Source organism: Zea mays, chromosome 1 (assembly GCF_902167145.1).
Source record: "Zea mays cultivar B73 chromosome 1, Zm-B73-REFERENCE-NAM-5.0, whole genome shotgun sequence".
NCBI lineage: Eukaryota > Viridiplantae > Streptophyta > Magnoliopsida > Poales > Poaceae > Zea > Zea mays.
This window is the reverse complement of record NC_050096.1, coordinates 232,678,275-232,691,082: the sequence shown is the minus strand read 5'-3', so window position 1 is coordinate 232,691,082 and position 12,808 is coordinate 232,678,275. Positions and strand designations below refer to the sequence as shown.

Genomic DNA, 12,808 nt, shown 5'->3' with positions numbered 1-12,808 from the left:
GCGGGGAGTGACTTCTTCTACCTGCCAATGGGTTTTGGGAAGTCATAATGATGAAGGCTACACTTTTGTCAACATTACCTCCCTAGAATCCATTGGTGGGGCCCCATGGGCCAGGAATAGGGGATAGCACAGTTCGTTGCGCTAGTCTACATTCTGGTCCCCCAGCGCATGCAGTGGCTACAGCCTTCCGCCGCACAAACTCATGACGTGCTTAGTCTCCACTAACGCACACACTGAGGGGGTTAAGTCCCAAATCCCTCGCATGCCGGTGCAGACCAACAAGCAAGCCATTAATGAGTTGCGCCTTCGGCAGCCTCATCACGCATGAGGTGGCCAGCCACGGAGAGTAGGGTCCATGGGAGCTCTCCACGCAAGTCGGTGTTCCCCAAACCCGACCTGTCAGCCACAAGCTCCATGGTGTTCAGGGTAGCATCCAACAACGTCAACCAGGCACTGCTTACCCCTCAAAGTCAGACGCGCGATAGAGCTTAGGCAGTTTAGGTTGGCCCCGAACCTTACGACCGGAAGGTAGCATGAGAACGAACTCTTCCCACATAAAGGGGTTACATTTGTCCAAATCCTAGTCTGGTAAGGTCGACCCCCGTAAACCTAGTTTCTAGTGCCATCCAAGGCCCAGCCTGGTCAGAGCCGCCCTTATGAACATGGTCTCTAGTGATACATGTACCCCATTACGGAGGAAGAGTCGGTTCTCATCCATTGGTTTCTTTTCCTGCTTACACAAATTTGATTCTTTGTACCCCTTTCAGGGATCCAAACTTCTGTTATACTCAAAAATACCAAATAATAGTGCCTATTATTGCATTTGATTTGAAACATCATTTGACAGCCAATGAGAAGTATACAAGTACATTCATGTATAATAACCAATTTGAGATCACATGAAGTCTATCCTATACCTTGACTTAGTAAAACAAACTTTACATAGAAGATATGGAGACCAAATATTTGAATGCAAAGCATGTTGTAAATAATTTCAAATCATTATATATATATATATATGTTTTATCCAAGTAGGCTTATGCATCTTGATGTTGCTTGTTGATTTCTTAGGATGACCTTTGTTCTAAGCCTCATGGTCTTCATCATGACCTTCATGGAGATTATCCAAAACTGTGCTTGATCTCAGTTGAGAGTCCATCTCTAGCTCTTGCCACCATTTTGAGATACTAATAGAAGACATCTTTCTTCACAATTTTACACCAGTTGAATAAGTTTTCTCAAGTTGATATCAGTTGGAATGAATTCTTGTATCTCATAATGTCACCTGGAGAACACACATAAAGACATGAGATGGCATTAAATTGCACAAGCTGAGGTTTCATAACTACTGACCATTTTGAATGTGGAAGGCATATAGATCACTAATTGCAAAACCTCATAAACATGGACTAAATTTTCTCCCTTTTGATAGAGCATACAAATGTATATATGAAAGAACATATGCAGTTTTGATTAATGAAATCCAAACGAGAGAAGTTAAGCCATATTATGGAGAGTAGCTACTCGAGGGATAAAATTGCAACCCAAATAAGAATAGGAAATAGTTTTACCGACTTGGATTGAGTTAGCATAGCATACCCAAGAGAAACTTATCCTCTTCAAAAGACTACACAAATTCACTAGCAGAAAATGTTAGTCTCAACGACTCAAGACATATAATGAGCTCCTCCTTAATATATGCATAAAGTACTCGGATTACTTATAAAATGCACTCAATTCAATTAAGAGTCTTAGAAGAGTTCATCATATATCTTAGGTCAAGGCATAATATATTTGCAACAGCTGAAATTATGTCAATATCTCATACCAATTGAAAGTACCAATTTTGGGATGAAACCTTAGAGTTCTTCTTTGCACGAGGGACACATAATAAGATCTTGATAGAAACAATTAGTCCCAAAACACATATGGTATTATTTAAACTTCCTTTTTGTATACACATGGGGATACATACAATACACCATATGTTAACAATGTGAGTTCAAAGGAGAGTTTATATCATCTCTTAGTGAAACATAACATGTTGTACATCTCTACTACTTATCAAGTAAGTAATAGTAGTCTGCCTCTGACTGTTCTGCCTTTGACCTGTTCTGCCACCAACCCGTTCTGCCATCGACGGACAGTCCCGCGTCGCCCAAAAATCTGAGTAACAGACAACACACTAACGCTTTTAGTCTGAGCAACAGACAACATACACTAACGCTTATAAGCCACGTTTCTATGCTCTCCGTAGCCGGTATGGCACTAATAAAAAACACATAGAAGCGCTGCGGTTTATGCAGCCCAGTTTGTGCGGCCCAACAGTTGGTGCGGCCCATTGTTGTCGATTTGTGCGTTCACATCTTCTCCCTGACAACTGCTTCCATCGTCTCCACCACCGTCCCACGTTCTCCTCCCTCCGCCTCTCGCTCTGCGCACATCCCCATGCCCACGCCGAGCGCTTGCGCCTCACCGCCCTGTCGCAACCGCGGCCGTGGCGGCGTCGACGACCTCCCCCGACTTTCCCGCGTGGGCGCCGTCCTGGGGAAGCCCACAATGCTCGTGGGTAGTGGCCAAGAAGATCGGAGTCGCGAGGTTCATGCTGAAGGAGGTGGTGCGATGCCCAGCTCCCAGGTCGTCGTCTTCACGCTCCTCATGCTCCTGAAGTTCTGGTCCTGGAGTTCTGGTCAGCGAGATGTTCGTCTTCGTGCTCAGCCTCATCCTCGAGTCATCGCGCAAGCAGCGAGGTAAGCATGTCATTGGTCGCGACGAGCCGGATCTCAAAGAGGCGGTAATACTCAGGCCCTTGGGCCACACCTCACACCTCCGATTGAGGTGTTCCCGTAGTAAACCATCAACTTAAACATTATTTTCAGATCCAGCAAAAAGCAGATCCAAACGGATCAAGCCCCGGCCGTCTCGATCCCACCATCCGAGAGAGCTCCATAGGCACAGGCCAGGTCCCCATCGTCGCGGGTACGTTAACGTCGCAATTAAACCCGTGGACTCATGGTGGTGTCAGGTGCCGGCCGGCCGTAAACCCATGGATCTGCATCTCCTTGATGAAGCTTGCCACAGTAATCATGGTGTCGTCCTTGGTCCTTGCTACGGTACGGTCGTCCTCAAGCAGTAGTAGAGACACTGGCATAACCGTCAGCAGTTAGCTACATGCATAGTCCAGGATGATCTGATGTTACGCAGAGCAGATGTTGTAGAACATGCTTTTGTATTTTGCTGCCGGTTACATGTTATCATCGGTGCCATCGTTCCTAATCTACCATGGTTCACGTCATGATATGATATGATATTATTAAGCTGTGGTACACCCTGCAGATGCTGCGGCATCATATCAGCACTGCACGTGGGCCCCCTGGCAATCTCCAGCAGGTCGGATACCGCCGGTGTGAACGAACTGATTCGCCTTCTCTTCCCAGAACCGCAGGCTGTGATCCCCCCCTTGGCTCCCTGTTCAGTGTTCACTCAGTCAGCTCAAGCTCCTGAATCCTGATGAACTTTGAATCTGAAGAGAGCACACACAGTTCTCGCATCCTAATCACCTACAATGCCCGCTGGACCGCTGGCGCTGGAGCCCCTTGCATTCTCTACTCATCTGGGAGTAGCTGTGCCACACATTGAGTTGAAGCATGTGGTTGCTGCTACAATTGGTCTTAAGGGTCTTGGAAGCCTCCTTTTTATTTTGAGTAGCTCTCTCGGTGCTTATCTCCTACTGTTGTACCTTGCTTTGATCACTCCTATCATCCATGACTTCTACAACTACGATATGGAGAAGACAGAATTTGCAGGCCTCTTTGCGAAGTTCACCCAAGATTTGGCGCTGATCGGAGCTCTGCTCTTCTTTCTGGGCATGAAGAACTCCATCCCGAAGTGACAGGGCGGCAAGAAGCCCCCAAGGCGAAGACGAACTAGGGCTGCTTAGATAGCTGCACCGGGGTGTATCAGGAGACAGGTCTATTTCGAAGCAGGCTCAGCGCGATGCAGCGAATGCCATCGAGCTGCGCTTTTACATGTTTATCATCAGATTCCATTTTGCGGGGCATGACCCGAACAAAGGTGTGACCGGGGTGGGTTAGGCGACTAGATTGCACGATTATGTACTTGTGATTGGTTTGTTGAACTGGGTTGCCGACGGTTAATCTTCTCCATTTGATTTAAAAAACGGATCAAGCAGATTTGCAAGGTCAAGGGTTCATTCTGGACATCCAAAACAAGGCCCTGGTTTTCGAACATGTAGATCTGCAGGTAGGGTGCCGCCGCCGGCTAACATGTACTTCAGCACCTTCTAGCTTCGTGAGTCAAATGATTTTATAATTATTTCCTTTCTATGCTTCTGTTCTTATTTTGTGCTAAGCTGAACGGTGCTTGGTTGTAGTGAGCACAAAGGGATCTTTCTATCTTACTCGAGGTAGCAGGCAACTGGCGACTGGTGAAACCACAGACTGGTGCCACCAAAGTGGAAGAAATTCACTCAAAGAACCATCCTGTCAGTCTCCTTATCATAGAGTATTCACCTTTTCTTGCAGGTAACTTGGGCCTTGATCTTCTTACCTCCAAAAGCATATTGCCTGCTTATATGTGATAATATGGTTGTTATTTTTTCATCATTCATGAATAGAATGTTCTCATGAGCTTACTAGTACAATTAATCTAACCAAAGGGTTATATCTTTCTTGCTTTTGGATCTGGACTTACTAAATCTTAGTTAATTTATATGGCTCGTGTACCCTCTCTTGTAGTTGTGGAGTCCAAGGACAGAAGGATCTCAGTTGCTTTAGCATTTGCTGGTCATCAAGAAGGTGATGTTGTTGTCTCCTCACTCACTAAACTCTCTATTTGTCTCGTCACCATTTCACTGCATGGCATGGCATTCAACTTTCAAATAATACAATTTATGCATTCAAGTATATGGAACAATCTGAAATCACCAAATGTAATCCACCAGAGGTGGTTAGAAAAATGCCAAACAAAGGACCAAATAGGAATATGAAAGGCTTCAAAATGTAGTCCCCTTTACTGTGACTACATTCTTATTTTTTAGATTTGAAGGATATTCACTTTATATGCCCTTTACACAAAAGGAACCATTTAGATCCAAGCTATCAACAATAAGGACCTTAGGCAGTGTAACCCTGATTCTAATGTTAATACTTTGAGAATTAAACCGGTTTACAATATCATCATATTCCTGTTTGGTACACTTGGTAATTTCAGATTGTTCTCCCAAAGCTGCTTGTAGCCTCCAAACATGTTGCATCAAAAGCATTGTAGCTCGTTCAGAGTAGGTGTACTTCAATTGCTAATGATACATTTGATTTAAAGGAACTGAAAATACAACAATATGCAATGAAAGCAGATGTACATCTAATGCTTGTATGACCCTTATAGTGTGAGCATGGGTACAACTATTTGATGGTGTTCAATATGATTTATGACAATGACCATTTATGCAAAATTTTCAGGTGAACAGAGATAGATATAATGATGGTAGCATCAAACATTCACTCTTGAAGCAGTCATCATTGGATCTATTGACGATTGAGACTCCTGGTTTGAAGAAAAATGACAGCTTTTCAAGATGGATGAGTAAAGAACTTGAAGAGGTTGTTGATTTGGGTATTAAATCCACTTCTGATGCTTTCTGGAGTAGCATTGAGACAGTGAAGGTGCCTCATGGTTCTAATGTTCTGACTAATGAACAGCTGGATGCTTATGTAGTGAACCCTTCACTTTCTCAAGACCAACTATTCAACATTCTCGATGTTTCACCAGGTTGTGCATATATTGGTACAAATACAAAGGTATGTAAGCTATTTTGTGCTCTTATAAACAGGTGTCTGCACAGTTTAGTCAAGGAAACCTGTGTAAACGATTTGTAACAGGTGAAACCTTTCTGTTGCATTTTTATGTTTAGTTGTCATGTAATTTGGTGTTTTATCAGGTGCAGGAATAGCTGAAGCAGACTCTTGCGCCTCAGGTGCAGGAATATCCTTAGGTAATTGAGTTGATGTTGCCCTTGAGCACTGATTTCAATTGTTATTCCATAAGCGAAGTGAATGCATTGATGTCACTGAACTTCCCTGATTGACTGTGGCTGACTTCCTTTACGATTCGAATTTCAGAGCCTAGATCTTCCTAGAATTGATTGGACTGTCCGATGCTCGCTTAGATCACAAGGTGAGCTTTCTCTTAGCATGCTTTGAATTTACCTTCATTTGTTTGCAAGTCCATGATTGCCAGTGCTACTAGAGCATCAACATTATGAGGGTCCAACTGTAAAGTTTAAGTTATATTGGTTAAGGAAATGTATTTATCATAGATACAAATTTTCTGCCCAGTGAAAGAAATAATGCTAACCTCTAAAACTCGCTGAAAAGCTTGACGATCAATGAACGTACTATTATTTTTCAGAGAATGTGGCATATTGACACTTCTGAAAAATATTGGGATCAATGAACGTACAATGCTCCACTTATTCAGTTCTCTTCCTCAATGGGTGGTTGTCATGATGGTTACTTCTTGCTTTCATATGCCATTGTATACAAGGTGTTTGTCTAAAAAATATAGTAATCTGTTGAATAGTTAGTGTAGGTGATCTGTACATGTTTTTAATGGAATTCTAATATTGTTATCTCCCAAATTTCCAGTACATTCCTGCCCGCTTTACTATTTTGTCAAGACTTGTAGCCTGTAGGTGCCTACAACTGTTACAAATGTGTCACTCTCATCTTATAGAAGGATTAGAGGAGCCTGAGAAGAATTTCATATGGTTTGATGGGCTGATGGCAACCAGTTAAATTCCTTACCCAACTACGCAACTTAATTTAGAGACACAATTGCTATATAACTTTAGTGCCTATCATTAAAAATATAGTTTGTCTACTTCGATAGCAATAGTATCAAAATCTGACTACCTTATGAAGTTTGGAGTCTTCTCATTTCTTTTGGTTAGTGAGGAAACTTGTAGGGGGTTCTTTTTTAAGAATTGCCCCAGAAGTTTCTTGCCCATAAAGTTAGGTGTATGTTTCAATTTCCCTGGTTCTTTGATGACTGGATATTTTTATTTCAATGCAAACAGGTAGAATTCCGAACTTCATTTTCAGCAAAATGTGTACAAGCAAGCAGCATTCTGCCTTAGCTTTCTTTCATGTAAGTATTTATTGAATTTTCTGATTGTTTTAGTGTTTACTACCTTGTGAAGTTTCTGTTCTGTGCTGTAAGGTAGTATTAAGATCCTACAACAAAATCTCCTTGTCGTGATGGGAGTTTGAGACTCAACTAAAGCATTAAAATTTTCATGCCATTCTTCCATGCAGTTACATGCCACCTGACCATTATTTGCTCTTGAAATACATTATTTAACTGATCTATGCTTCCCAACCAATATCTCCAAGTTACTTTACGAAACTGTTCAGACTTCAGAGTACTTTCCTTTTTTGTGCTACTGCTTTGCTTCGCCCATCAAAAAGTGTATCATTGTCTTGATCGAGAGGTCATCTTCCTTTCATGGTATCAAATGTATATGCAAGGGCACATTTTGAATTAAAAGGAACCGACTTCTTTGTTTTCTCTTTATGTGGATGTGGTTACAAGGCTGTTGACAAAATATTACTACTCCATCGTCCTCCCTCTCACCCATAAGGTATTTGATATATTACTTTGTCCAGTCGATGCAGCTTACAAGGTTGTTGACAAAATAATCCAGGTTTGTTGGCACACTTTTAATCTTTCTTGTACGGGTACACTACTTCTAACAATGGAATATGAATGTTTTTTTCTTGCACTTGTACACTACTTCAAACCTGAATGAATATGGATGTTGTAGTTTCTTTTAATGTTAGAAGCACTTGTTTTCCTCAATAAAGACTAGAAATACTTGCATCTGGGTGAACCTCTGACTGTATTAGCATCATGATAACCCACATTTTTCCTAGGATCCACATGAAATTTATCACAAGCAGCAGATGAATTTCAAGAGACGATATACTGGCTTGATGTTAAAAATAAAATGACATGATTTATTAGAGCATCGTGTTTGAGTATGTTTTAGCAGCTCGAGAAAGAAAGCGAGTATTAGTTATGCTGCTTAGGAAGGCAAAGGCCCATTTCAAAAGCTGCAGTACCATACAACGTGACATGAAATAAATATTCTATTGACAACAATTCCTCTCTCTCTGAAAATTGGGCATATTTTACTCTTTTATGGTGCTATTTTAACCAGACATTAACTGGGGTGTTTAAAAAAGGAGATATGGCAAGTATTTAATCATCTAACCCCATATTGATTATTGAGTATAACATGGGTTGTCTCCTATCAGTCTAGAGTAAAGAAACATCAATGGACTAACTGGTGCAGACAGGGGTTGGATCTAACTCATCAGATTTGTTTATTTTGTTTCGTTGACTATCGAAAGACTAGACTGAATATAAATCTCATTGGGCTAACAATCTGCAGATTCCAACCATTCTCCCGCAATACGGTATGACATCAATCATAGAAGGCATTGATGCAATTGCGACAACTTGGGTTGTTGTCACTAGAGATATGAGCAACAACAGGTAAATCAATAATAAGCTTCGGCATCTCATCGTGAGACGCTGCAGCGGTATGGGAGGAGGAGGCAGAGGCGGCGGTCCCGGCGACGCTGCCCTGGCAGGGGTGCGCTTCTGGATCCTCATGGCCCCCGTCTTCATGCCCTGGCTCAGGTATGGCCGCCGTCTTTACGCCCCCTCTAGCATCATCCTCCTCCGTCGTCCATCCTCTACTCACAAAGAGATTCTTCTCGCCACCACCAACCTTAGCTCTTCAACGTGCTCATAGCATGGGAAACATCGCTCACCTTGCCACGGAGGGCAGCGGTGGCAGGGAGGAAGGGTACTGGTTAATAGTACCGATGTCATGATTATCTTATTTTGTCAATTCACTGTACGAATTTCTCTTATTGTCTCTCATTGTTGTAGCTAATAACTGTGTACCGAAGAAAAGTTCAGTATCAAACATTGCTTTGTTTCTTTTTGACGGGGCAAGCATTGCTTGTTGAGTTGCTTTGAAAATGTTAGCTCTACATGTACACTGCAGAAGCAGCTGTTTGTTTTTCTCATTTTTTGTATTTGCTAAACCTTGATTATACTCGGTTTCTTCACCAGATTCTCCCTAAAATTTTCTGTCACGCGATAACACTCCCTAAACTACGCTTGCTGCATCAAACTACGCTCCTATGCATCAAACTTAATTTTCATGCAGTTGGACTTGACCACGAACCTTCTTGGACAACTTTGTCTTTTCTTCTGCTCCTATGTAGCAGGATTAAGAACCATGCATTATTGCTTCAGACACAATATACTTCTTTTGGTTTCTACTGGGCGCTGCTATTTATACCTGCTTACAAGTTTTTTGGTTTGATGCTTATGTTCAATAGAATAGTGTTTATTGGACTGACGATGCATTTTTTTGGTTTGTTTATCTTATTTTTACATGTTGTTATCATTTCTACCACCAACAGCTTTCTACATGGAGGGTCCATGGGCAGCTATGACCACAACAGGCATCTTCCTTGCTGTCGCAGTCACTGATTGGCTAGATGGTTATATTGCTAGAAAGGTATGCCAAAAAATATTTTTCTGAATTATATGCTAGACTGGGTTGTCTTCCAGTGTGTTTTAAACTCATTTTTTGTTTCATGATGATCTGGTTTATATACAGATGCAACTAGGAACACCTTTTGGTGCATTTCTTGATAACTCCAACAAGTACAGGCACTGCAGAAGCATCACCAATATTGCAAGGTCCTCATCTACCATCCCACTTTCAGTCTCCATGAGCAGTTCTGGTAGTATAGGTACCAATCCAGCTCTAACAGCCTTCCCCTTGTTGCCCTGGTAAATACTACACAAGTTAAACAGTGGTGTTGCTGCATCCTTTTTACCCCGTTGACTTCCATTACTCAATAGCTGCACAAGTGCATGGATTGCCCCTGAACACCCAATAGTCACCATGTTGATCTCCAGCCAACATTATCATTTGTTTTACACTTATCTAAGCCAATAGGCTTCAATCATATGGTGTTACTAATCGGCAGTTTAACCATGGTCACTTAAAGAGTTCTAAGTTGGCTGAATATTGAATGTTATCAATACTATCAGCTATTCTGCATATAATGACCAGACACAGGTCCACAGAGGAAGACACCAATATAGAAAGTTAAGGGGTTCTGCAGTACAAGAAACAACCAACAGGATTGCCCATTATAATAATTAACACTCTTGGTATGTAAATAAAGAATTATCCGTGGTTATAACGCTTGTATCTAGAGCAACACCCATCATTACCTTTAGCCTCGTGGGTAGTGAAAGACATGTTGTCCATCATATAGTTGTGAGAGAAATGCATCCAATAAAACTCACTCTCTTATTAAATTCGTCCAATATTATCATATTTGCTTATGTGGCAGCACATTTAATCACCAGCTTCATGGGGTATTTGAGGTGTGTGATTATCTGATTTTCTCATTCCCGCGAAGCCTCTCTGAAATTGTTAAACAGTTGTTTGTTCGTTATATGTAAGATAGGCTGAGCTAAAAAATTGTGCCCGTGACAAGATAGTCTGATCTCCTTATTCCTGCAAAGCCTCTTTGATTCATCCATTCTTACAAATGGTTTGGTGACATTTAAAAAAAGGAACATCCAGCTACTATTGCAAATGCATAAAAGAGGCGTGGTTTGATTGCATTGTAGGTGGATGATTTGCAGTCTTTTAATGGTTGGGTTTTAGCCTGTATCCAATCATTTGTATTGTTTTGCGCACTGTTGGTGTACTGGTCAAAACTGTTAGGACATTATTTTGTAGTTCGGTGTAGGTGTGCTCTGTATACATCTAGATCTATACTTTTTTGTTGCTACCCATTTCTGTTAGATCACCGATTCATCATTTTAGTTGGTTTAAGTAAATAAAATGTCTTGTTGTCTTTGAAGTTTTAAATTTCAATCGCACTTCAGTACAAATCTAAGAAACTCTTATATTCTATTTTTCCAAATGGATTTGCTCAGGTTGCCCGTTTCGGTGGGTCTAATATAGATCCCACTGCATGGGAGGATAAGAAGTGTAAAGGTGAATCTAGATTCCCAGCGCAGGTACTGATAACATCTATCGTTATGTCAATTTCTCATCTCCTTTGGTTTCTTGCTCTGACACCTTCATCATGTCAGGTGAGGATCCGCGTTAGGAAGCTTTGCAAGCCGTTATGTCCAGTTTTACACCACTATGATGGCCCAAAGTTTCGCCTTGAGCTCTCCATCGCGGAGGTATATATGTAGCATATCCAGTCTGCTGTGCACATGAATTATACAATGAAAGCTCCCTTGTGTAATGCAACTTCATTAGTGTCGCTATGCACACTTTCTTCTGCACCAACCACAATATTCTCTTGGGATGCTGTCAATGGGATGAATGAATTGCATATTTTAGGGTCTTTGCTACACTATAGAGTAGATGGGTTATAAATATACAAATCTCAGCTTCCTATCCATTCTTTCTATCTAGAGTTGTAGACACCACATAGTATACAACAGCAGGAGCAGTGCTTTGCTCAGTCCACCTTTGTTGAGGCTGGGCTGAGAGTGTAGGAGTGAAGCCCCAAGGCTCTCTGGTAGGCGATCCACCACACCACCCGACCCCCACCCTTTTTTCTCAACTTGTCAACCGTCGCCCCGACTACTCACTCCATCATCGCAATCGCGTCATCGTTAACATTTCTTCTCCGTTCTTTTCAGGACCGTCGAGGATTGATCGGGCGACGCCGCCGTCGGGCAGAAGCGGTCATCGCCGGACAAGGCGCACAGGTCCACCATGGACGCCGTCTACCACCACCACCACTAAGAGTCGCTGTTGACGGGCAACGATGCCGCCACCGCCACCGTCGGCGAGAAGCTAGGCGTGGAGCGGTTCGAGCTGTCGCTGATCTACATCTCGCTGTCACAGAAGGAGAAGGACGACGATTTCCTTGCGATGAAGGGCACCAAGCTGCCCCAGCGGCCCAAGAAAAGGGCCAAGAACGTGGACAAGACCCTCCAAGTATTAAACACCTGGCCTGAGATCGATTTGATCCTCTATTTCTAACCTGATCCAAATCAATCTCTGCTCTCAAAACTTAAACATGTGCCCCTTGTTTTTTATCATGCAGTTTATCTTCCCGGGGATGTGGTGGGGTTGGGGCTATAGGATGGATTTGAATTTATGATAGTATCTACACATGTACACTGCTTAAAGATACTATCTACGTATCTATATCTATTACAGTTTTGTATAAATACTTTTTGATAATTTTTAAATTTGTATGGCAAAGCAAACACATATATATATATATATATCTTTTAATGTATGTAGATCTTTTTAACCTCTAAAAGATGTTAAATCCGTAGCAACGCACGGGCATACACCTAGTAAAGAATGAATTTTAAAACTTAAAAGTAAAGCATGCTTATTGTGACTCTCAAACCTCCCTTCCTTTATGGTTTTCTTCCTTCCTTTAACAATCTTGTCTATTCAGGTGAACTTGCATAAAATCTTTTGATTCTTGAAGTCACTTGGAAGAACTTTGATAAGACACTTGAAAGAAGAGCATTAGTAGCACAAGGGAAAGTTTAACAAATGACGATCCTTGGATATGAGTAGTGAACAAACCATCATTTATGAGGCATGAAGGTATAAAATAAATTCCTTTAAGTTAGCACATATGTTGGATGGAAATAATGCATTATTTAATAGCTTTTAAGACAAAATAGGAACTTAACC

General features: G+C 41.7%; 1 pseudogene; it reads left to right on the top strand.

Moving 5' to 3' along the window:
* Positions 1 to 11,281: 11,281 nt before the first annotated feature.
* Positions 11,282 to 12,265, top strand: LOC109942129 (uncharacterized; annotated as a pseudogene).
* The last annotated feature ends 543 nt before the right edge of the window (positions 12,266 to 12,808 follow it).